The sequence below is a fragment of the Astatotilapia calliptera genome, chromosome 3, assembly GCF_964374335.1.
Source record: "Astatotilapia calliptera chromosome 3, fAstCal68.1, whole genome shotgun sequence".
NCBI classification, from domain to species: domain Eukaryota; kingdom Metazoa; phylum Chordata; class Actinopteri; order Cichliformes; family Cichlidae; genus Astatotilapia; species Astatotilapia calliptera.
Window position 1 is genome coordinate 16,117,458 of NC_137424.1, and position 25,804 is coordinate 16,143,261.

The 25,804-nt window shown below is 37.3% G+C and overlaps 1 long non-coding RNA gene and 1 pseudogene across 2 annotated transcripts in view; both read right to left on the reverse strand.

The window, feature by feature from the left end:
• LOC113017624 (protein NLRC3-like) overlaps positions 1 to 25,804 on the reverse strand; it is a 153,312-nt pseudogene that overhangs the window by 83,039 nt on the left and 44,469 nt on the right. The window lies entirely within an intron of this gene.
• LOC145425277 (uncharacterized) lies at positions 256 to 7,294 on the reverse strand. The gene is made up of 4 exons (XR_013905936.1): positions 6,215 to 7,294; positions 5,059 to 5,085; positions 2,795 to 2,825; positions 256 to 1,253 (listed from the first exon to the last, which is right to left on the reverse strand). It is a non-coding gene; the product is annotated as an uncharacterized LOC145425277 (long non-coding RNA).

Here is a 25,804-nt window from a genome sequence, read left to right on the forward strand (position 1 = left end):
AGCTTTAGGGACTTTGACCTTTGACCTTTTCTTGGCATTTTGCTGAAGTACAATCTGGAGCTTATATGTGGTTATACACAAATATAAACAAAACTGAACCTTGAAACACAGAAAAACGTACAACTCCTCAAGTTACTGTTAAATCTGAGAAATGTACTATTATACTGTAAAATGTTTTTATGAATATATGAATAGATGTTAAAAAGCTGATTTGTACTCCAAATTCAAAATAAAGGAAATTCAAAGTTCTCTGGAAACAATTTGGTCCGTTTTATTGTAGCTCTTAGAAACTGTATAATTTTACTTATATTTTTTTTAACCAGACTGGTAAATAATTACAACTTCTATAAAATGATATGCAGAATAAATCTCAACAATCAACAGGCTATAATAAAAGTCTTAGCTCTTAGGGGAGTTTATGTAAATCTTTCAGATATCTAAAATTGAAATCAAATATATGGAGCTGTGGTGGTGTGGTGATAAGATGACAGGTGATGAGGATTCTTCAGCTGGATTTTCTGCAGCAGTCAGGAAACAGGAAGTCTGGGTCCTCAGGCACTTCTCGATGACAATACTAACTGAATACTTACACTGAGTGACAAAATGGGTTTGTCCTTAAATAATAGTACTATAAACTTGCAGTCAAATGTTATAGCCAATGAAACAGACTAACAGACTGGATCTAATTTATTATTTATCTGAATGTATGTATTACAAAATAACCAGATTATCTTATTACAAGTAAACTTATAAAGAGGTGATATTTTATACAATTGATCAAAGTAAGCCAAACTAGAAGTGTTAATTCCAAAGTGTAATGCAAAATTAAAATGACAAATGTAGGGCTGTGTAAGTAGTTTCTACTATAAGTTCCACTGTACTGTAATTCTACTACTGTATATTCAACTTGTAATTTCCAGCAAAATGACTGAATGTGAGAGAGCTTAATGACAGGAAAGAAAGAGCAGTGAGAGCAGAGATCTCTCAGAATTCTGTAACAGATAGATCAAGTTCTGGTAACTTGGATTTCTGAAAATTGGATTCTGAAAGGATTCTCAAAACTTGGATTCTCAAATTAGATAGAGCAGTAGAGATAGAGGGATACAAGATGGAATGGCTTTCAAATTAGAGAGCGGTAGAGATAGAGGGATACAAGATAGAATGGCTTTCAAATTAGATAGAGTTGGGAGAGTGATAGGATAGACAGAATTGCTTATAATGATAGAGAGAGAGGATCTTCTGCAGCAGGTCACCTGTAAGACACAAAAGGCATGGAATTAGTCATATTTCCAACATGCTTGGATTTAACATATTCTTCAGACTATATGGCACACCTAAAACCCTGTCATTTTCTCAAAAACATACAATGTGCCTAGTGTATCGATTCTGGTTATGCTTACTGACCTAGAACGGGATTTCTGTGGTACACAGCGCTCAAAATTCTGTCAAATATTTTAGTAATACTTTGGTAAGCTACAAAGCTGCGCTGCTTGATGTATTGTCAGAGCATTATGGCTACCATAGTCAGGACCCTCGTAGAGTAATTTGTACGGTGCTTCAACATAACATTATGGTGTGTGTACAAGGACCTGGCACGTGCTAAGAGACATGCTTATGAAGCAGATTTCAACCTGATCAACCCATGAAGAGTTTGATGGATTTGTAGATGAGGAATGAACTGAAAAAGTGAGTGTATTGGTCTGTATTTTATGTGTTACAACTGAACAGTGTTGAGAGTTGTTGTGAATGACTTGAATAAAGTTTGACTTATCTGACTGTTTGTTTGGCTTAATCTGCCTTAAAAACAGAATTGTTTATTGACGTTATGCCTTATAATTTCAAAAATACAGTACATGTAGGGCTTTAAATACTAAAGACTTCTACAGTAAATTATTGGAGTGAACAGAATGACAATGTTTAACAAATGATGGTGGAACTGTTATAAGGACATTTTTACGTTCTATTAAAACAATAAACTAAGTCTATAAACTCAAACCAAGACGTGCTGCTACAGTAACTTACTGTAAATATTATATGGTCCAAATAAACCCGCACACTGAGGTTACAGCAGAGTTTCAGGCCTCCTGCTTTAAATACTTTATATCCATTAAACTCAAAATTATTTATTGACTGGCCAAAAAGAACACAAACCTTCTCACATTTGCCTAAAAACATCTTGATGATCAGCAAGAGCTGTGAAATGATTTCAAAACACTATTTTGGACCTTAATTAAGACAATTGAAATTCAAACAGCAGTCGCTTTCTAAAATATCGGATTTGTGCCGTTCACACTGTCATACCATGATACCATCACTGATACCAACATGACAAAAAAATCTGATTTGATGCGCTTTCGCCTGCAGTGTGAACTGCACTCAGGCCAGTCACTCAGGAAAAATACTTCTAGCGTTTTGACTTCATGCTAATTCATAAGTGGAATGAGAGAGACAATAAAAATCGATAGCTGTGGTGCTCTTAAGTGTTTAAGGTACCACCTATACTCACACTTAAATCCACAAACATAAGGAGAAATCAAACAACTGCATAAAGATGTCTCTGACATTTAACTATGTTTGGACTTGATAAGCCATCAAAAATTAAAATCAGACATTAATGGGCTATTAAACTTCATTGACATTTTCTGGGGCAGTCAGTGGTCCTGTGTGGGGGCTTTGCTGCTACAGATTCTAAATCCTGACTATTTGTCTTTGCCCATGAGTGAATGGCAAGATAACACAAATAGCCAAACTACTGTAAGTAAATTACTAAACATTACCATTACTGTCTACTTACCAGCAAAGGCAAAGCCAAAGAGCTGTTCACTCTGTGTAACAAAAGACAAAGAACAAAAATACAGGCTCAGACAACTCCAATCAGCATTAGACAGCAACAACTCTCCTCTGTTTTCTTTTTCCGCACCCTAATAAAGATGATCATCTTCATAAAAGGTAATATGTAGTTTTATCCATTTGCAATAAGCCACACAAGTTTCTGAGTCATGTAATGCTCCAAAATTTAGGTTCAGTTACATAAGAGAGTAGAGATCGTAACCAATGATTTGCTTCACCTACTACTACACACTTTATCAAATGGTGATGTCACAATTTAAAAGTAGGCAACAATCACAAATGATAGCTTGTATGGAATGTTTGTAGGCTTTGACATTTGAGGTGGCCTGCATTCAAATTCTATTAACACAATTAAAAAAAAAAACACACTATAAACTTACACCAAGACGTGCTGCTACAGTAACTTACTGTAAATATTATATGGTCCAACAAAACCAACACACTGAGGTTAGAGCAGACAGTTTCAAGCCACTCTGTATGTATTTTGGCAAAATGAGAAATTTGGAGACAGCTAGTTTCTACACAGCAGTTTCTACATATTTCAGTCACATTTGGGGCATGTTTGATACACAGCAATAAGCACTACACTAAATCTATGATAAACTTATCATAGCTGATATTAAGGCCTAATTAGCAAAATTTAGTATGATGGTAATTTCTTTGTAGATCATTTCATGATAAAAAGAACAGAAGTGAGTGCTGTATCTGAGCTGTTGCATGTAAGATCTTTGCTGGACATTCCCACATTTCTTAAACAAACAAACATGACTTTCAGACAGTTCATCTTTTGTAAATTAAGCCAGGATTATTTTCAAAAAAACAGCCTTGATAAAAATATCAGGCCACTATAAAATGTCTTATGTTTATGTTTTCATCCCACCTATACTTTGCAAGTCATTATGACAAATTACAAAAAGCAGTTTCTAGGCAGTGATTTAAGGGAAGAAGCTTTTGAAATCCACAATGCCCTACCACCAGTGGTCTCAAACTCTGGTCCTTAAGGCCTGGTGTCCAGAAACTTTTCTATGTGTCCCTGTTGCAACACACCTGAATAACATTAGTAGGTCATTAGCAAAACTCTACAGAACCTGACTGCATGCTGAGGTGGTAATTCAGCCATTTGATTCATGTTATAGCAGCTCATGAGTGAATGAACATGATGCAATGAAAGTACTTTTAGAAGTACATTTTTCCAAACACTTAATTACTTAAATTTGAGTAGTCTTAGGGGATGCCACTTCAGCACACAGTCAAATTCTATACTCTCACTAATGACCTACAAATGTTATTCAGGTGTTTTGTAACAGGGACACGTGGAAAAGCTTCAGGACACCGGCCCTTGAAGAGTGGAGTTTGAGACCCCTGCCCTATGTGAATATTTAATCGTCCCTAAACTGCCAGTCGTGAGCTGCTCTAATGTGAAACAAACACATATAGTTCTGTAAAAGTTTACAAATAGATTTCTAAGGATTTGGAGACCCCAGAAAACAAAAACCCTCCCAGATATTGTAGCTGAACAGGCAAAAACAAGTTGCCTAATAATATCTCGATGATAACCAACAGCTGTGCTGACGAACTGCACTAAACTGAATCATCTATAGTGAGAGAAAAATACCAGCATTAAAGTCAAACATGGTGCTGTTACTGTGATGTCCCAGAGTTCCTTTACTACTTCAGGACCATCAACTCATCAGGTCCTGGGCTTAAGTTTAATCACACTTAGGATCTGAAGCACACAAGCAAGTCCAATTGAATGAATGAAACAAAACACTTGGTATAAACTAATCAGTCTGGACTTTAATGAAATTAAGATACGTGGTATGACTTGAAAACCCTATATTGGGCCTTAATTACGACTTTTTTCTTTTCTTGCCTGCCCTGTTTGGATCTAATTAAGACAATTCTGAAATTGTAGTGGACCAAAATCAACCAGTGATGTAAACCAGTCATTACCAGTTACTGTAAATGCTTGATGGTAATTGTTGCTATCAGGGCATCCACAGCTGGGTATTAGAGACCAACATGTTTTTACATTAGACCAGGTTGTTCTGGTTCAAAAATGAAATCATCACTTTAAAACTGCTTTTTGTATTTATCCAGGTCATCCTTGTTAGATGATTTGAAACGTGAAAAAAGCATAAACAAAATAAATCTGCAAAGAAGAAAGACCTTTCTCAGCACTGTACTGCAGACAAAACCTATACTTACCAGACTTGCGACGATCAGATCAGTATCCTAGAGAAAGGAAACAACACATCAGATCACTGTTTAATGACTTACACTGTTGAACCTCTTCGCACACAATCCAATTTACTGTGACATGAAATAACTAGTAAAATCCTCAATTTCTTCAAGCCTTTATGAACTCACTGTAGTCTGAAGAGGACAAACTTCAGTTACAGAGTCTCACATGGTGATAACATGTGTAATAAAGGCATGCATACTACAGAAGTGCAAAGAAGAGGCACCAATATTTGTTGGTACAGATTATGGCTTTTTAGCTCCATCATTTTCTATCACAAGTCAGTGCTTAATAAAGTGTGGAAAAACCACAACTGTTAGAATCAACGGAAAACCTCATCAGGTTTTAGTTCTGATCTGAATATGTAAATCCTAAAATACATGTAAATTTTGACATGTCATAGTAACAACAGTGGCACACCATTTTTGCAATTACAAAAATTATAATAAAGAGTCCTTCCATTGTACCTGTTGGCAGGAATCTTTTTGTATTTTGCAATATTTCCCTTTTGTATAAAATTTTCAAACACATTGTATCGAGCAAATTATTAAGAAACTAATTTAAACTTAGTGTACATAAATTACACACAGGCTTTAACATACACAACATTGCCTACTCACAACTCTGGTTCTCTTAGTCTTTTATTATTGCTTAAATGTTTAAATGCTTTTTTGTATTTATTCATATCATCCCTGTTAGATGATTTGAAACATGTGACAAAAAAGCATGAACAAAATAAATCTGCAAGGAAGAAAGACTTTTCCCAGCACTGTACCTCAGACAAAATGAACTCACTTTAGTCTAAAGAGGGCAAAATTTAATTGCAGAGTCTCAAATGGCCTTAACATGTGTAATAAAAACAATAATTACTACAGAAACGCTTTGATAAGCCTTTAAAATTAAAATTAGACATAAATGGCCTATTAAACTTCAGGGACATTTTTAGGGACACTCACAGGTCTAGTGGGGGGGGGGGCTTACTGCTTATAAAACCTAAATGTGTTTTTGCCCATGAGCAAATGGCAAGATATCACAAAAAGCCAAACTATTGTATGTAAATTGCTAAACATGTTACACAATCCCAGTTTCATATTGCTTCAGTTACAATCACTGTTTACTTACCAGCAAAGGCAAAACCAAGCTTCTATTTCACTCTGTGTAACAAAAGACAAAGAGCAAAAATACAGGATCAGAAAACTCAAATTAGCATCAATACTGCATCACTCTCTGTTGTCAAAAAGATTCACTAAACTTCTTTGTTTACTACAGCTGGAATACAAACAACAACTCTCCTCTGTTTTCTTTGGTCTACCTCTCAGTTAAGATTGCAAAACACTCATACATGAAAAACTGCACGATATATTTTTAAGGCTTTAATATTTGAGGTGGTCTGCATTCAAATTCTACTTCCTAAAATATTATTAACTGCACATAGTATCATAGTAAATATACTGTATTTTTAAAATAAATATCTATGTACCATACTAATAATAATATACTGCCATATTTTATTTATGTGAAGGTGGGCTGTTGTTTGTTTCATTAATTTTCCACAAAGTGAGAATTTAAACTGTGCAGCAGATTTAGGTTGGCACAAACAAGCCTTTGTTAAACAGTTCTTAAAAATTAAAGTCTACATATTAGGAGTTCTTATTATTCTTGGGCTATGTCCACACGTACACAGGTACTTTTGAAAATGGAGATTTTTCTATGCGTTTGCGGTCACTGAAAACGGAGATTTCTAAAAACGCTTGCCAGGATATCTTTTGAAAACTCCATTTTTGCATTTATGTGTGGACATGGAAACGGAGAAAACGCAGCGCCTTTTTTGACGTCACACTGTGCGCCACGTTATTGTTTCGGTGAAATGCATTTCTACAATACTGTTACTGTTAATTGTTCTCTCTGCAGTGTTTAAATGCTTACACACACAGTTACTGTCCCTCCACACATATGACTCGGTTCTGCTTCTATGCCCCATCTTTGTTTGCCATTTCCCACCGAGGTTTCTAGACTTCTGATTGGCCAACATTTCTACACGGTTAAGAATATAGCGCCACCTGCTGCTTTGGCATGTTCCTAGCAGTGTTCTCCTTCATTTCTGCATTTATGTGTGGACGGGATCGTTTTTTAAAACGGAAACGGAAAATCTCCGTTTTCAAAAATACCGGTGTATGTGGGGACATAGCCTATGATTAATCCTCAGTTCCCCCCCCCCTCCTTTGTCTTAATTAACCCACAAGACCTGCACACACGCGACTCTTTTTCTCCCGTGTTCGGTCAGAGGCGGTAAAATGGCTCCTTTGATCTTGCCGACAGCTGACACTGAATCTAAGATGGCGGTTGGTTAAAAACTTTACAGCATAAAGAATGAGGCTGTTTTAACCAACTGATTTGTGAAGAGAACTAACTGCACCTTATGTAACAGACTGACAAACACACCAAATGTAATTAATAAAACAACACGATAACCGTGGTTCACAGTCAAATTTTCATTTCACACTGGGCTCAAAGGAGCGCTAGGCATTAGCATCGGGTTGTTAGCTCATCACACTCCTTTTACATACAAAAATGACAAAGTTTCACTAGGAAAAATCAACCACTGTGTTACTCTAATATGAGTTATACCTCGGTTGGCTTTATAAATCACTAAAAGAACTCGTTAAATTGCACAAACAGAGTATAAACATTTAGGAGAAAAGAAGAGAAGCAGAGCAGCGGCACTCACCCAGAGCGGACTCAACGAAGTGTGCGGAAAAGCGGATGTCCGGCAGTCAGGTAAAAGATGAGGCGTTCACAGTAGTAGGAAATTCCAGTATTACACACAATGGGCATTGTAAACATCAAAAATGTAGGTGATTTTAAATATTCTATACAATATTTATTTGCTAAAGAAAATACTCGCAGAACTTTAATTCTATAAGTTGAATAAATATTATTAGAAGGCTCTACTCCTGAACACCAACACCAAAGAGCTGAGTTCACCAGACCTGAAAAAAAAAACCCAACCAGTCCAGGACAGTCAGTCTGCAAAGATGTTTTAAAGACAAAAAAAAAGTATATACATATATATATATATATATATATATATATATATATATTAGGGCTGAACGATTATGGAAAATAATCTAATTGCGATTTTTTGCCCCAATATTGCGATTGCGATGCGATATGCGATTATTTTTTAAGGTCTTTGTCTTCTGTATTATTAAACAAAGACAAGCAATACATCATATAGTATGGCCAATACTATATTACATTAATTTTAAACTGTTCTTTCCTGGAAGACAGACCTCTGTTATGATGACATGAGGTGATGCATGAATTGATGACTGACATTTTTATTTAACTTCTTCAATCACAACAGTATATTTGAACATACACAATAGTTTATTTTTAGCTTACAAACATCTGAGCATAAAGTGCTGACAAGGAACCCTGGTGTAAACATTAAAATGAAAGTCAGTACAATGTGCAGATTGCAGAAATATACATAAAAAAAATCAGTGGCTTTACCACACTCAGTTTTTCGACATCTGTGAACTACTAGACAGTCATTCAATTAAAAAATAATATTAAATAAATAAAACTAATAAATAAAAAATACACACATCTTACTGATCTCTGCAGTCAGTAACATTACACATAAAGTGCAAACATAATAGCAATTATATAAACACACACACAAACACGCCTTTAAAATTTAAAGGCGTGAAATTGGACGGTCTAGCCTTCTGATTAGCGTCACCGCTGTCTCGGTGGAGTTTAATAAACTCGGCCGTCTGCTTCTTGCTATCTAAAATATAACCAGACACTGGTGTAAATTCTCGACTGTCTCACACTTCTGTTTAATAAGTTTTCTGTTTGACGTTTAGTCAGCTGTGTGAAAACCAAGGAGGAACCCACCCGGGGGATTAATAAACTTTTATTTTATCTAATCTAATAACTTTAATCTCAGCCAAACCGATTTACTCACGAACAAACAAAACACTGAAAAAAGCCCAACAATAACATTTTTAGGTTGTCTAAGTGACTTATATATTACGTTTAACCCGAGCAGCGAAACTCCGCGGTGATCTGAAAATGATGTGCCGGGAGTTGTGCCGTTCTCGGCCGCATCAGTAACCCTCGAGCTGTCGAGCTGGTGGGTAGCAGACGCCTCTGAAAACGTCGAAGCACTTTTGCACATATGGGATATCTTGATAAACCGAGCAGATATTTGATGTTTACACAACTACTTTCTCGCCTGAAAATATGTTAAAAGTTTATTTTGTGACCCAGAAAGATTAGTATGAGTAATTTTAAAACTTAGTAGCGGCCGCCATTGCTGGAAACTGGAGTTTGGCTGGGCCGCGCTATGAATTCTGGGATATGGTAGTAATTTGGACAACCTTCGGCGCGTCGCTGTGACGTAATCGGTCTACAAATGCGGCCTCAGGAGGATGCAGCCCATGAATTTGGACATGTCCAGAGTATAATCGCAGCCTCTGCGGTTAGAAAATTGCACTTGATCATGTCGCGATATTATCGCAAATGCGATATATCGTTCAGCCCTAATATATATATATATATATATATACACACACACATATATATATACATATATATACATACACATATATACACATACACATATATACACATATATATATATATATATATATATATATATATATATATATATATATATATATATATATATATATATATATATATACACACACACACACACATATATATATATACATCTTTTTACACACGCAGCACAGAGAGGCACAGGATTATTGCAGCCTATTTCTCATAGTGAGGACTCCCCTCAAACAAATGACCATAATTTCCAAACCGTAGGGGCTAGAGCGGTCATTCTTACACCGTTTTGTTCAGAAGAGATGGGGGAATCTTCCAGTGTTAACAATTTATCATTAAAATGTGAAATTTTAGAGATATATGACATGGATGACTTGTTGACTTAGAAGCCACGAATTCCCCCAATATGCAAATTTGAATGGCTGAGGCCACATATATGATTGGCTGCCTGGGAAGCCGTGTGTGGCGTGGGTGTGGTCCTTGGCCAGCTGCAGAGGAGGCGTGACGCAGTGAGCTCCCGGGGCGGCGCAGGGGCGGGGTGAACAGGTGTGCTGGGATCTGACAGTGATTGTGTCTCTTTATGTGTTGGCAGTGACAGACGGAGACGGAGGTGACAGCAGAGAAAGAGAGCGCGGAGTATATGTGTCTACGTACAACCCCGAGCTTAATAAAAAGTTCTGCACTGTCAAAGTCGCTCCGGCTGGTATTTCTTGGGTCCACCGTTACACCGTGCAGGCCCTGATTTGTGGATTTGAATTCCTCAGCCCTCAGATATGATTGGCTGGCTTAGAAGCCATGAAGGCCCCAATATGCAAATTTGAATGCCTCAGGACACATATATGATTGGCTAGGAAACCGTGCAGACCCTGATTTGAAAATTTGAATGTCTAAGTCCTCACAGAGGATTGGCTGCCTGGGGACCTGGCAGAAATATATAGAAATACTATAATTAAGCATAAATACTACATTTAGTAGAAATACTATGTTTTAGCACAAATACTATAAAAAGCAGAAATACTATAATTTAGCAGAAATACTATATTAAGCACAAATCCTATAAAAAGCAGAAATACTATATAATGCAAAAATCCTATAAAAAGCAAAAATAGTATGATTAAGCATAAATACTACATTTAGTAGAAATACTATATTTTAGCACAAATCCTATAAAAAGCAGAAATACTGTACTATGATTTGGTAGAAAAAACTATAATTAATCAGAAATACTATATTTGGCAGAAATACTGTATTTAGCACAAATCTTATAAAATAGCAGAAATAGTATGATTTAGCACAATAGTAATAACTTAAACAGAAAAATTGGAAAAGCAAAATGGATAGCTGAAAAAATGCTGAACATGCTGAAGGTCCCTCAACTATACTTGTTAAATGAAAAAAATCAGCAAAAAAATCTATAACAGCCATACAATCACAAATATGTACACATAAGGAAACACACATGGACAGAGAGACACACACACAAGATCAAATTCAGTCACCCAGTCTAAATATATTGAATTTGAATCTTAGAATGAGATCATCCCATTAAAAGGCTTTCTCTCTCTCTCTCTCTCTCTCTCTCTCTCTCTCTGTCACACACACACACACACAGACACACAGGGAGAGAGAAGTAAGTTTCTAGGTCAGCCTGGGAGCTGCTGAATTTGAATCCACCAATCAGAGAGCCTGTGCACTTTTTCCCTCCAAAACAGGTGCTTCTATTTACACACGCAGCAGAGAGACACAGGATTATTGCAGCCTATTTCTCATAGTGAGGACTCCCCACAATCAAATGACCATAATTTCCTAACCGTAGGGGCTAGAGCGGTCATTCTTACACCGTTTTGTTCAGAAGAGATGGGGGAATCTTCCAGTGTTGACAATTTATCATTAAAATGTGAATTTTTAGAGATATACGACATGGATGACTTGTTGACTTAGAAGCCACGAATTCCCCCAATATGCAAATTTGAATGGCTGAGGCCACATATATGATTGGCTGCCTGGGAAGCCGTGCAGGCCCTGATTTGTGGATTTGAATTCCTCAGCCCTCAGATATGATTGGCTGGCTTAGAAGCCATGAAGGCCCCAATATGCAAATTTGAATGCCTCAGGACACATATATTATTGGCTGGGAAACCGTGCAGGCCCTGATTTGAAAATTTGAATTTCTCAGTCCTCACAGAGGATTGGCTGCCTGGGGAGTTGGCAGAAATATATAGAAATACTATGATTAAGCATAAATACTACATTTAGTAGAAATACTATGTTTTAGCACAAATACTATAAAAAGCAGAAATACTATAATTTAGCAGAAATACTATATTAAGCACAAATCCTATAAAAAGCAGAAATACTATATTAGGTACAAATCCTATAAAAAGCAGAAATACTATATTAGGCACAAATCCTATAAAAAGCAGAAATAATATATTAGGCACAAATAGTATAAAAAGCAGAAATACTATAATTTAGCAGAAATACTATGTTTGGCACAAATCCTATAAAAATAATAAATACTATAATTTAGCAGAAATACTATATTAGGCACAAATCTTATGAAAAGCAGAAATAGTATGATTTAGCAGAAATACTGTATTTAGCACAAGTACCGAAAAGTACCAGAAATACTATGATTTAGCAGAATAGTAATAACTTACAAAATTACAAATATGAAGGCATATTGAAACACAAATGCACAGAGGGACACACAAACACAGGCTCTAATCCAGTCAACCAGTCTAACTATATTCAATTTAAATCCTACAATGACATGCTGCCAAATAAGGGCAGGGTCCTCTCTCTCCCACTAAACACACACACACACACACACACACACACACACACACACACACACACACACACACACACACACAGAGGGAGAGAGCTGCCGAATTTGAATCCACCAATCAGAGTGGCTGTTTACGTTTTCCCGCCAAAACAGGTGCATCTTTTTACACACGCAGCAGCACAGAGAGGCACAGGATTATTGCAGCCTATTTCTCATAGTGAGGACTCCCCTCAAGCAAATGACCATAATTTCCTAACCGTAGGGGCTAGAGCGGTCATTCTTACACTGTTTTGTTCAGAAGAGATGGGGGAATCTTCCAGTGTTAACAATTTATCATTAAAATGTGAATTTTTAGAGATATATGACATGGATGACTTGTTGACTTAGAAGCCACGAATTCCCCAATATGCAAATATGAATGCCTGAGACCACATATATGATTGGCTGCCTGGGAAGCCGTGCAGGCCCTGATTTGTGGATTTGAATTCCTCAGCCCTCAGATATGATTGGCTGGCTTAGAAGCCATGAAGGCCCCAATATGCAAATTTGAATGCCTCAGGACACATATATGATTGGCTGGGAAGCCGTGCAGGCCCTGATTTGAAAATTTGAATTTCTCAGTCCTCACAGAGGATTGGCTGCCTGGGGACCTGGCAGAAATATATAGAAATACTATGATTAAGCATAAATACTACATTTAGTAGAAATACTATGTTTTAGCACAAATACTATAAAAAGCAGAAATACTATAATTTAGCAGAAATACTATATTAAGCACAAATCCTATAAAAAGCAGAAATAGGATGATTAAGCATAAACACTACATTTAGTAGAAATACTATGTTTGAGCAAAAATCCTATAAAAAGCAGAAATACTATATTAGGCACAAATCCCATAAAAAGCAGAAATAGTATGATTAAGCATAAATACTACATTTAGTAGAAATACTATGTTTTAGCACAAATAGTATAAAAAGCAGAAATATTGTAATTTAGCAGAAATACTATATTAGGCACAAATCTTATAAAATAGCAGAAATAGTATTATTTAGCACAATAGTAATAAGTTAAACAGAAAAATTGGAAAAGCAAAATGGACAGCTGAAAAAATGCTGAACATGCTGAGGGTCCCTCAAATATACTTGTTAAATGAAAAAATCAGCAAAAAAATGCACAGGGAGAGAGAAGTAAGTTTCTAGGTCAGCCTGGGAGCTGCTGAATTTGAATCCACCAATCAGAGAGCCTGTGTACTTTTTCCCGCCAAAACATGTGCCTCTTTTTACACACACAGCACAGAGAGGCACAGGATTATTGCAGCCTATTTCTCATAGTGAGGACTCCCCTCAAACAAATGACCATAATTTCCAAACCGTAGGGGCTAGAGCGGTCATTCTTACACCGTTTTGTTCAGAAGAGATGGGGGAATCTTCCAGTGTTTACAATTTATCATTAAAATATGAATTATTAAAGATATTTGACTTGTAATGCACCATAACTGAGTAGAGCGAAGCAAAAACTGCCTTGACTTGCCCTCAAACAACGCTTTCTAACTCGAAATCTATTTGGAGTATCGATATCATTCTTTCACCGTAAGAGACAGCAGGCTTTGGTGAACAATCATGGAAATTTTCAGGTCTCTGTGGAAATCCAACAAAAAGTTATGACGAGAGAAAAAAGTGGTTCATTTCCACAGTTTGAAATCTGAAGAAATCTGAGCGAAGGACGAATTTCCTACCCTCAAACAAGTCCAACTCATTTCAGAACGGTAATAGGTGAGAAAGAAATTCTTGAATTGTGAGCGTCAGGGGTGTCTGAAGATATTCGGGGACAAGCCTCATGTCTTAACTTTGCTTCGTTAAGGAGATATGACGATTCGAATATGCCTCTCATTACAGAAATCCAGCGGTGATTTTGAACAAGCTCTCCATTCACTTTATATGGAGAGTTTTCTGACCTTGTGTTAGTCTGAGGAGATTTGCAAAAATTCTATAAATCCCACAACAATGATGGTGACATTTTCTGAAAGCCAGCAAAAATACCTACGTTTTGATGTATAATTTGTGGAAGTTGAGTGAAAATTGAGCAAGTAGCAGGAAGTTGTTCGGACATGAAGTGAAAATTGCAAAACCTTCAGTGGCACACTGGAAGCCAAGAGCATAGCAACCATAACAACACATGTATTTTGTGAAAAATCACAATTTTGCAACTCAAAACTTTAAGAGGCATAAAAGTAAAACAGTAGAAGATTTGAAAAAGCTGAATCATACCTGAATAGCCAAATAATTTGTGAACATTTTAAAATTTGAATGGTTGTTCTAGGTGAAAATATGAGGAAGTAGTTAAGTTTCAAAAACAGGCAAAATTTAGCAGAATTGCAGAAGTTTCTCATTCATTTCAATGGGACAAATTAAAGGAAAAAAGCTTAATATTTTAAAAAGTATAATAGTTAAAAATAGCAAAAATCGTAGCAGGAATTAGCAAAAATAGCTGAATAGTTTAAAGTTTGAACGGTGAAAATAGCACAAAAATTGTGGAAGTAGTTAAACGGCGAAAAGTGTACGGAAACACCCGGAATAATAATAATAACTAGAAAAATTTGCATTTCCTGCGAAAATGCAGTGTGGATGCTTAAAGCTGAAGCTGTATGCAAAAAGTAGCTGAAAAAGCTGAAAAGTTGCAGAAATTGTAAAAACTTTGCAGAAGCAAAAGAAGTTTGCTAAAATGGAATAACTTAGCAGAACTGCAATATCTTAGAGGAAACATAATACTTGGCAGAAATACAATAGCATAGCAGAATTTAGCAGAAATATTGTAACTTACCAGAAACATGATAACTTCTCAAAAATACAAGAATTTAGGAGAAATAGTATAAGATAACAGAAAGAATATATTTAGCCAAAAATACTTAAACATTACAGAAACACTATGATTTAGAAAAATAGTACAACAGAGCAGAAATATTGTGATTTACCAGAGACACTGTGATGAACTATGAATATTGTAATTTTAAATTGAGACTATGTTTTAGCACAAATATTATAATTTGGCAGAAATACTATAATTTAGCAGAAATACTATATTAAGCACAAATCCTATAAAAAGCAGAAATGGTATGATTAAGCACAAATACTACATTTAGTAGAAATACTTTGTTTTAGCACAAATCCCATAAAAAGCAGAAATACTGTACTATGATTTAGTAGAAAAACTATAATTAATCAGAAATACTAAATTAAGCACAAATCCTATAAAAGCAGAAATAGTATATTAAGCACAAATCTTATAAAATAGCAGAAACAGTATGATTTAGCACAATAGTAATAACTTAAACAGAAAAACTGGAAAAGCAAAATGGACAGCTGAAAAAATGCTGAACATGCTGAGGGTCCCTCAAATATACTTGTTAAATGAAAAAAATTAGCAAAAAAATCTATAACAGCCACACAATCACAAATATGTACACATAAGGAAACACACATGCACAGAGAGACACACTACCAAGATCAAATTCAGTCACCCAGTCTAAATATATTAAATTAGAATCTTAGAATGAGATCATCCCATTAAAAGGCTTTCTCTCTCTCTCTCTCTCTCTCTCTCTCTCTCTCTCCCTCTCTCTGTCACACACAGACACACACACACACACAGACACACAGGGAGAGAGAAGTAAGTTTCTAGGTCAGCCTGGGAGCTGCTGAATTTGAATCCACCAATCAGAGTGCCTGTTTACGTTTTCCCGCCAAAAGAGGTGCACCTTTTTACACACGCAGGCACAGAGAGGCACAGGATTATTGCAGCCTACTTTTCATAGTGACGACTCCCCTCAAACAAATGACCATAATTTCCTAACCGTAGGGGCTAGAGCGGTCATTCTTACACCGTTTTGTTCAGAAGAGATGGGGGAATCTTCCAGTGTTAACAATTTATCATTAAAATATGAATTATTAAAGATATTTGACTTGTAATGCAGCATAACTGAGTAGAGCGAAGCAAAAACTGCCTTGACTTGCCCTCAAACAACGGTTTGTAACTTGAAATCTGTTTGGAGTATCGATATCATTCTTTCACCGTAAGAGACAGCAGGCTTTGGTGAACAATCATGGAAATTTTCAGGTCGCTGTGGAAATCCAACAAAAAGTTATGACGAGAGAAAAAAGTGGTTCATTTCCAGACTTTGAAATCTGAAGAAATCTGAGCGAAGGAGGAATTTCCTACCCTCAAACAAGTCCAACTCATTTCAGAACGGTAATAGGTGAGAAAGAAATTCTTGAATTGTGAGCGTCAGGAGTGTCTGAAGATATACCGGGACAAGCCTCATGTCTTAACTTTGCTTCGTTAAGGAGATATGACGATTCGAATATGCCTCTCATTACAGAAATGCAGCGGTGATTTTGAACAAGCTCTCCATTCACTTTATATGGAGAGTTTTCTGACCTTGTGTTAGTCTGAGGAGATTTGCAAAAATTCTATAAATCCCACAACAATGATGGTGACATTTTCTGAAAGCCAGCAAAAATGCCTACGTTTTGATGTATAATTTGTGGAAGTTGAGTGAAAATTGAGCAAGTAGCAGGAAGTTGTTCGGACATGAAGAGAAGACTGCAAAAGCTTCAGTGACACACTGGAAGCCAAGAGCATAGCAACCATAACAACGCATGTATTTTGTGAAAAATCACAATTTTGCAACTCAAAACTTTAAGAGGCATAAAAGTAAAACAGTAAAAGATTTGAAAAAGCTGAATCATACCTGAATAGCCCAATAATTTGTGAACATTTTAAAGTTTGAATGGTTGTTCTAGGTGAAAGTATGAGGAAGTAGTTAAGTTTCAAAAACAAGCAAAATTTAGCAGAATTTTGGAAGATTTCCATTCATTTCAATGGGACAAATTAAAGGAAAAAAGTGGAATATTTTAAAAAGTATAATAGTTAAAAATAGCAAAAATCATAGCAGAAATTAGCAAAAATAGTTGAATAGTTTAAAATTTGAACGGTGAAAATCGGCTGAAAATTGTGGAAGTAGTTTAACGGCGAAAAGTGTACGGAAACACCCAGAATAATAATAATAATAATAATAATAATAAAGAATAAAGAGAAACAGGAACTCTATAGTGTGGATGCTTAAAGCATCCACACAATAATAAAGAATAAAGAGAAACAGGAACTCAATAGTGTGGATGCTTAAAGCATCCACACAACTAGAAAGTGCATTTTCTGAAGAAACTGCAGTGTGAATGCTTGAATCTGAATGTATGCACTGAAATGAATTAATTGCTGAATTTTAAGTTAAAAATTTTGAATGAGATGAAAAATACAGAAATTTGTACCCGGAAAAAAAAGTGCTGAACTGCTAAAAGCTGAAAACCACACAGAAGAAGTTGGAAAATAGCTGAAAATGTTTCAAATGTAAAAGAGAAAAATCTAAGAAATGAGAAAAGTAATTTAGACTAAAAACTAAAAAGAAAACATCTGAAGGAATATTAAAAGGTCATATTCTTTGAATCACTGAATGACTCAAATGTTATCCCTCCACTTTGATCCACACAGTTTAAAAAGTTTAAATGTCTGAGCTTTGAAAGACACAGTGTTGGGAAGAGAACAACGATGGCGACAATTTGAGGGTAAAATGATGGCTGTAACACTGTGGACACAGCAGCAGTTGAAAGAGAAGTGCTTAAGATGAATCTTGGCACAGTGGCAGGCAGAGCTCGTTAAGCAGGCAGGTGTGAGCCTGGTTGCTATAGTGACCGCACCCAATGGCTCCATACACACGTACACAGACATGCGCCTCACTTTTGCTGCTTAAAATGAACAGAAAAGTCAGGCCGAAACAAATCGTTCCCATATGAAAAGTACAAGTCGTATTGACGAAATTCTTTCACCGTGAGTGACAGCAGCTTCTAGTCTACTGAATTCTCAGTTTTCATGCCTGTGGAGTTTATTATATGGACGTGGTGACAGTGTAAAGACACCATGCTCTTCTGATTTTCAAACGAACCTTCTGAGCCATTTTAACATTAGAGTCTATGGAAGAGTTGGAGGGAGGAGGCTGTGCATTGGTGACATTTATGAAAGAACCATAACACCTAGGACAATAGTAAACACATTGGATGAAAGAGGACAGTGATGGCTACGTTTTGAGGGTAAAATCATACCTGTAGAGCAAACGCTGCAGACACAGCAGCAGTTTTAAAAAAGATTTTAAGATTAATTTTTTTGCTCCTCTCACTCTAGCAGTTGAGCTGTCTCACTCTAGCCCCAACATTCCGTCCCATACACACCCATTATAAACTCTGAAACGGGTGAAAAAACATCATGAAACTTAAACTGGAACTGAAGAAAAAGTATAATAGATATTGAAAAGATAAATACAAGTTGAATAGTTGAATGTCTTGTCTTCGTTTTAAAGTTTGAATGGTGGCTCTATGTCAATGTATGTGGAAGTAGTAAGAGTTTAAAAATGAGTAAGTTGAATGAGAATTTGAAGGGTCTCCCCATTGAAATACATGGGAAATTTTTGTTGAATAAAGTTGAATAAAATTAAAAATATAAATGTTAAAAATGAGAAAAGTAGAAGCAGTCATGTCCAAAAGAAGAGGAATCTAACGGTGTTTGAATGGTTTTTCTAAGTTGAACGGTTTTGAAGGAGTTAGATGCCAAAAAACGTACGGAATATATAACTAGAAAGTGCATTTTCTGAAGAAACTGCAGTGTGAATGCTTGAATCTGAATGTATGCACTGAAATGAATTAATTGCTGAATTTTGAGTTAAAAATATTGAATGAAATAAAAAAAAACCAAAAAAAAAAACCAAATTTAACCTGAAAACAAAGGTGCTGAACTGCTAAAAGCTGAAGGTTACACAGAAGCAGAAGTTGGAAACAAGCTGAAAATGTTTTAAATGTAAATTAGAAAACCCTAAGAAATGAGAAAAGAACATTTAGAGTCAGAAAAAATCTGAATGAATATTAAAAGGTCATATTCTTTGAATCACTGAATGAAGAAAATGTGATCCCTCCACTTTGATCCACACAGTTTAAATGTCTGAGCTTTGAAAGACACTGTGTTGGAAAGAGAACAATAATGGCGACATTTTGAGGGTAAAATGATGGCTGTAACACTGTGGACACAGCAGCAGTTGAAAGAGAAGTGTTTAAGATGAATCTTGGTACAGTGGCAGGCAGAGCTCGTTAAGCAGGCAGGTGTGAGCCTGGTTGCTATAGTGACTGCACCCAATGGCTCCATACACACGTACACAGACATGCACCTCACTTTTGCTGCTTAAAATGAACAGAAAAGTCAGGCCGAAACAAATCGCTCCCAAATGAAAAGTAAAAGTCGTATTGACGAAATTCTTTCACCGTGAGCGACAGCAGCTTCTAGTCTACTGAATTCTCAGTTTTCGTGCCTGTGGAGTTTATTATATGGACGTGGTGACAGTGGAAAGACACCATGCTCTTCTGATTTTCAAACCAACCTTCTGAGCCAATTTAACATTAGAGTCTATGGAAGAGTTGGAGGGAGGAGGCTGTGCATTGGTGACATTTATGAAAGAACCATAACACCTAATACAATAGTAAACACAATGGATGAAAGAGGACAGCCATGGCTACGTTTTGAGGGTAAAATCATACCTGTAGAGCAAACGCTGTGGACACAGCAGCAGTTTTAAAAAAGATTTTAAGATTAATTTTTTTGCTCCTCTCACTCTAGCAGTTGAGCTGTCTCACTCTAGCCCCAACATTCCGTCCCATACACACCCATTATAAACTCTGAAACGGGTGAAAAAACATCATGAAACTTAAACTGGAACTGAAGAAAAAGTATAATAGATATTGAAAAGATAAATACAAGTTGAATAGTTGAATGTCTTGTCTTCGTTTTAAAGTTTGAATGGTGGCTCTATGTCAATGTATGTGGAAGTAGTAAGAGTTTAAAAATGAGTAAGTCGAATGAGGATTTGAAGGGTCTCCCCATTGAAATACATGGGAAATTTTGGGAAATTTTTGTTGAATAAAGTTGAATAAAATTAAAAATATAAATGTTAAAAATGAGAAAAATAGAAGCAGTCATGTCCAAAAGAAGAGGAATCTAATGGTGTTTGAATGGTTTTTCTAAGTTGAACGGTTTTGAAGGAGTAGGAGTACAAAAAACGTACGGAATACAGAATAAAATAGAATAAAGATTCGAATAACAATACTGTGAATGCTTTTCAAGCATTCACACTAATAATAAAGATTTGAAGAACAATACTGTGAATGCTTTTCAAGCATTCACACTAATAATAATAATAATAAAGATTAGAAGAACAATACTGTGAATGCTTTTCAAGCATTCACACTAATTAAAACCAGATCACAACTTGAGTTGTTATGGAGTTCAAATCTACTGAGATTTCATTAGGATTTAGCTTCATTTTGAAGCAGAGAGAGAACAAGTCTCAAAGCAGGCAATGATTTCCATCCCCAAACACAGGATATCTCCTGAAACTACTAGTCTACAGATTAAAACCACTTGATGAGCCAGTGATTACAACTCAGCTTTTAATTTGAAGTCTAAGACACGGTCTGTTAACATAATAAAAATGTGCATTAGTGCGGCGAGGCCTCTCCTCCAACTGCTGCTCGTTTTTCAACTATGCTATCGCCGTTGCGATCCACGCTCTCCTGGGCTTAGTGAAGAGCAGAATCAAAGCCTCTCTTCTTCTTCTTTATCAATATCAGCTGGGAAAGACTGTCACTAACGCTCACTTCACTCCCTCACTCGGTCGCTAACTTACTCTCCGGAATGTCCCGCTAATTAAAACCGGTCTGCTGGCAACGGGAACTGAGGAAGCTGCCATCAACGCAACTTTGACTGGAACAGGAGAAGGGCCTGATGTTACTTTTACTGCAGTGCATTGTGCATACACAAACATCTACACTGGATAAAGCTTAAGGAATTGCAAACACAGTCACCAGATCTCAATCCAATAGAGCACCTTTGGGATGTAGTGAAACAGGAGATTCACATCATGGATGAGCAGCAACTATATCATGCCATAATTTCAATCACTCTGAGGAATGTTTCCAGCACCTTGTCTTTTTGGTGGAGATAATCATAAGATAAAATTAAAAACTAATAGCAATACTGTAGCATGAAGCAATTATGCCCTAAATGAACTCATGATTATTTGTTTGCTTCTGCCTTTAATCTCTGTGCTCCTATTTAATATCTATCAATAAAATAAAGAGAAATTTATAGATTAACCAGACAGCTCATTATCTCAGATGCTGTTTCACAAACACAGGACAAACAATAGTCACCAAGGTTCTGGCACAGAATGAATGCACTAATGATGAATACATATTATGTTTCGCCGTGGTAGCTTCTTTTCTCTCATTGCTTCTTTAGACTCGTTACTTTTTGGGGGTTTTTACCGAATACAATTTCCTTGAACAGAAGTGCCGTCTCTGCTATGCTGTGACCCCAAGAAAGATTTTACACTGTGTGACGAAACCCTGGGAGAGAGCATCAAGGACGCGATGAGACAACTTCATTTATGGCCTGAACCAATCTAAGGTGCGTGTTCTGCCGGTCTCAGAGGGCAACACTGCATAACTATGACATCAGCCCATAAACTCTGGGAGGACAGACAGACACAAGCACACCGGTGCTCACACGCAAACCAACACACATAAACAGCCAAACATTTTCTGGTCTGTTAAGCTTTATGAGCCACTGTGCGCCTGGACCGTCCAGGTTTATGTCACACACAATAATGATGAGATGTAAAAATGGTACGGACTCTTGGAACAATAGAATCATCAGGGAACAACACATCCAACTGTGGGCTGCAGAAAATATCAAAGCAGTGGCCACTGTGTAAAATACATGCGCAAGCTATGAGCTATGGTATGCAAGGAAATATCAGTACCGTGAGCCTACCATGTACTACTCCTTACTTCTTCTATAGCTTGTCCTCATCCCATCTTACTCCATTACTGCCTTCACAAGTTAAATTGCTTAACTGCTACTAATTGTAAGGGCCTAGAGTGGACATTACACAGTTGCATTTCTCTGGTATGTTGAATAGGAACTGGGACTAGATTTTATCAAAGAGAGAAAACAGTCTAGAAGTAGACACACGGGAACTGTTACTATATTTCATCAAGAATAAACCCAAGGGAGGCAGGAGTCAAGTATCTGAACTTCAAAACATTGGCAGCTGCTACATACAGACTAAAGAGGTAAAGCAAAACAACATATTCAAGGAAGATTCTAGAGGAAAAAGTCTCATGAGGTCTTTTAAACTTTGAGTCGTCTCTGTCTAGGCCAGGTGTTTGACCTGAGTCACTCATGTTTTTATGCTTCTTTTCACAGCTCAGCCCAGGTTGCCCCTGCTGTGATTTTCCCTCACTGGCAGAATTGTCTGCTTTCAAAATTCAATGTAACAAACATTTCATCTGTGCTCTAAACTGTTTGTCTTTTCTTCTCTTTCTGTTTGCTCCTTTGAGTTGGACTCTAATGTAGTCTCACTCTTTTGTTTCTACAGCCTTACAGTTAACATACCACTCTGGTCCGTCAACGTTTATTCAAGTGTACATTCATTCTATCAACAAGCATGGGCAGCCCTGCTAATTATGGAGTAAAATCATTAGCATAAGCTTGCATTAACATTTGAGCCATAAAATATACTCCTGATTAGTTCAAGATTCACTTACGTGTCAAAATACAGATGCACCGAGTCTATGTCCATGCGGAACATGTACACGGCGGTGCAGGCAAATAGTCGCAATCAAACTTATAGCTACATGCTAATATGTTGCTAGTGTGAAGTATGTCAGGGAAAGCTGGGTATAATTCTTTGTGCCTCTTTGCAATAGCAGAGCACTTTATTTTCAACTAAGTGTGAGAAGATCTTGCAACTTACTGCAGCTTGAGGGAAAGTTTGATCATGTCTTTTGTAATAAAAAATAATATTTTGCATTTGAAAGGTAATTTTTTGGGGGGGGGTCCTGCGCATCTCTAGTCAAACCTGTCCAGGGCGTACCCCACTAGGATAAACTGCAGGCAACGCCTCCAACCCTGAATGGGATAAGGAGTAAAGAAGGGAGGTGGGTGAGTGAGTGGATGATAAAAGCTGTACATGACTCATACTGTCAGCTTAGCTACAAACTGCATTTAGGCAAAATTATATATAGGAAAATGCTAAACGTACTGCTGTTTGATTCACCAAAAATAGGCCGAGGTCAAAAGCAATAAGGTATGAGGAGACCTGGGAATAGTATGGGTGAAAAGACATAAGGGAAAAGGGGGTGAAGGGGGAAATATCAACAACTGTGACAGCTGTGTGGATATGGTAAGCTGAACCACAACAGGGAGGCTCCAGGGCAGGAATGCAGAACAGATCAGCCAGACCGGAGCGTGTGCTTAGGTTTGACATGGCGAGGCAGTGGCGAGCCACACCACACAGCAGCTGTCTAATCCCAAACTTCTGCCTTGATACTCCTGTTCTGAAAAGCACAGTCCGTTCTTTGAACTATTGACTTCTTATTTCTTCTAAACCTACTACAGATGCTCTCACTCTTCGGTGTCTATCACTCGCTTGGATTAAACTGGCATGCCACATGTCAGCCTCTGGCACGCCACATGTCAGCCTCTGGCACAGGTCGTATCTCACGGTTACGATCTTGACAGGCAACACAATGCAGTCACAGATGAAAAGTATACAGAGCATTTCCTGTATACTTCTTGAGCTCCAGATGTCAAGACCTCAAAAACCAAGGAGTCTTACCTGCTACAGAGTTTGGCCTCGGCATCATGAGGGAAGCTGATGTCTGTGGCGGGTACGCAATGGGTCCCTCAGGTGAGTGACTTGGAGGGTGTGGTGGCCCTGGAGCACCCGCAGATATGTTAGGGTGCTGCTGGTCTGTCCTGGATGGGGTGTCTGCAGGTGTTGCTGTGGCACTGCTGGAGTCTTCTTCGGCCACAGGAGAGCAGGTGTCCGCCCGCACGCTCTGTGCCAGGCCATGGCGACCGCTGCCTCTTAGGCTGCCATCTTTACTCCACTCCAGGCTGGAGCCGCTGCGGTCATCATTCTCTGAAGAACTAGTGATGGTGGCTGAGAGCAGATTTAAATTTAAAAAAAAAAAAAAAAAAAAAAAAGAGAGAGAGAGAGAGAGAGAGAAGGGATTTTCAGCAAGTGAGGGAGGTGAAATGAGGGGAAGAGGCACAAGATATATCTGAGTAATGGTCTTTATGTGCGATGAACATTTATCCGTCTTAATCTCTAGTGAGACACCGAGCTGTAATGGAACTTTCAGCTTTGAGTGGCTTGGTGGTTTTGCTGATTGCCCTATCAACAGTTCTCAGAAGCTCATTTTATATTTACAGCGATCGTCTTCCTATACTCGTGAAACTCGGAAAGTAATATTGCACAGATTTATAGAACGTAATGTATTGTTATTGTTAAGAATCAGCGTTTGAATGATTTGGAATCATCCAGTGCAAACAGCAACTGCAACTGCAACAACTAGTCGGAGGGGAAAATGCAAAAGAGCAGGAATAACAATATAAAACCAAACATGGACATTTTTTTTTTACCCCTTCAGTTTAGACAGGTGTCTCTTCTAGAAGAAGAACTCCTTTAATCTCCCCTCGAGCCAACACAGCGACCTACCACAATCTTAAAAGCAAAGGAAAGGACTAACTCTCCATGATGACAGGCAGCTGGATACAGGAACATCAGCACTGTTAGTGGACTGGAGCCGGCCAGCCAGCTGGCCATGTTTGCATCACACACTACTAATCTGGATTTCATAATGGCGCAGCACGTTGCATCACCACTAATATTAATACAACAAACACATCTTGGACCCTGTGATTCCTGCGCTGGTTTCCTGGGCAAACATGAAGTCCTCTCATGGCAGCAGTCACGATAAACCCTGCTCGGACCACGGCATTAAAAGTCATCGTGATCTGACTGGCTAAACTACAGGACCTTGCTAAGAAGAATATGTAATTATTTATTCAAGCTTAGTGAAAATTTGAATTTTTATTTTATAAACAACTACATGCAGTCAAGTCCAGGCCCCTCGTGAAGGACCTTCTGAGGGAGCTGTTTTGTAAATGTTAAGACATTGCAAAGTCTCACTAATTCCATCAAGGAGCTTTTAATGCAAAACAAAGCCAAATTAATGTGCTTCTGAAATCAGAGTCAAAGTGAAACTTCAAAGAACAGAGAACATTAATCACAGGCATCAGTCTGACTTGTGGACGCACTGTGACTTTGTTCTTTCTTTTCCTTCCTGCACAATTTTATTAAGGAGTGTGGGTGGGATGTTGTAGACCAGTGG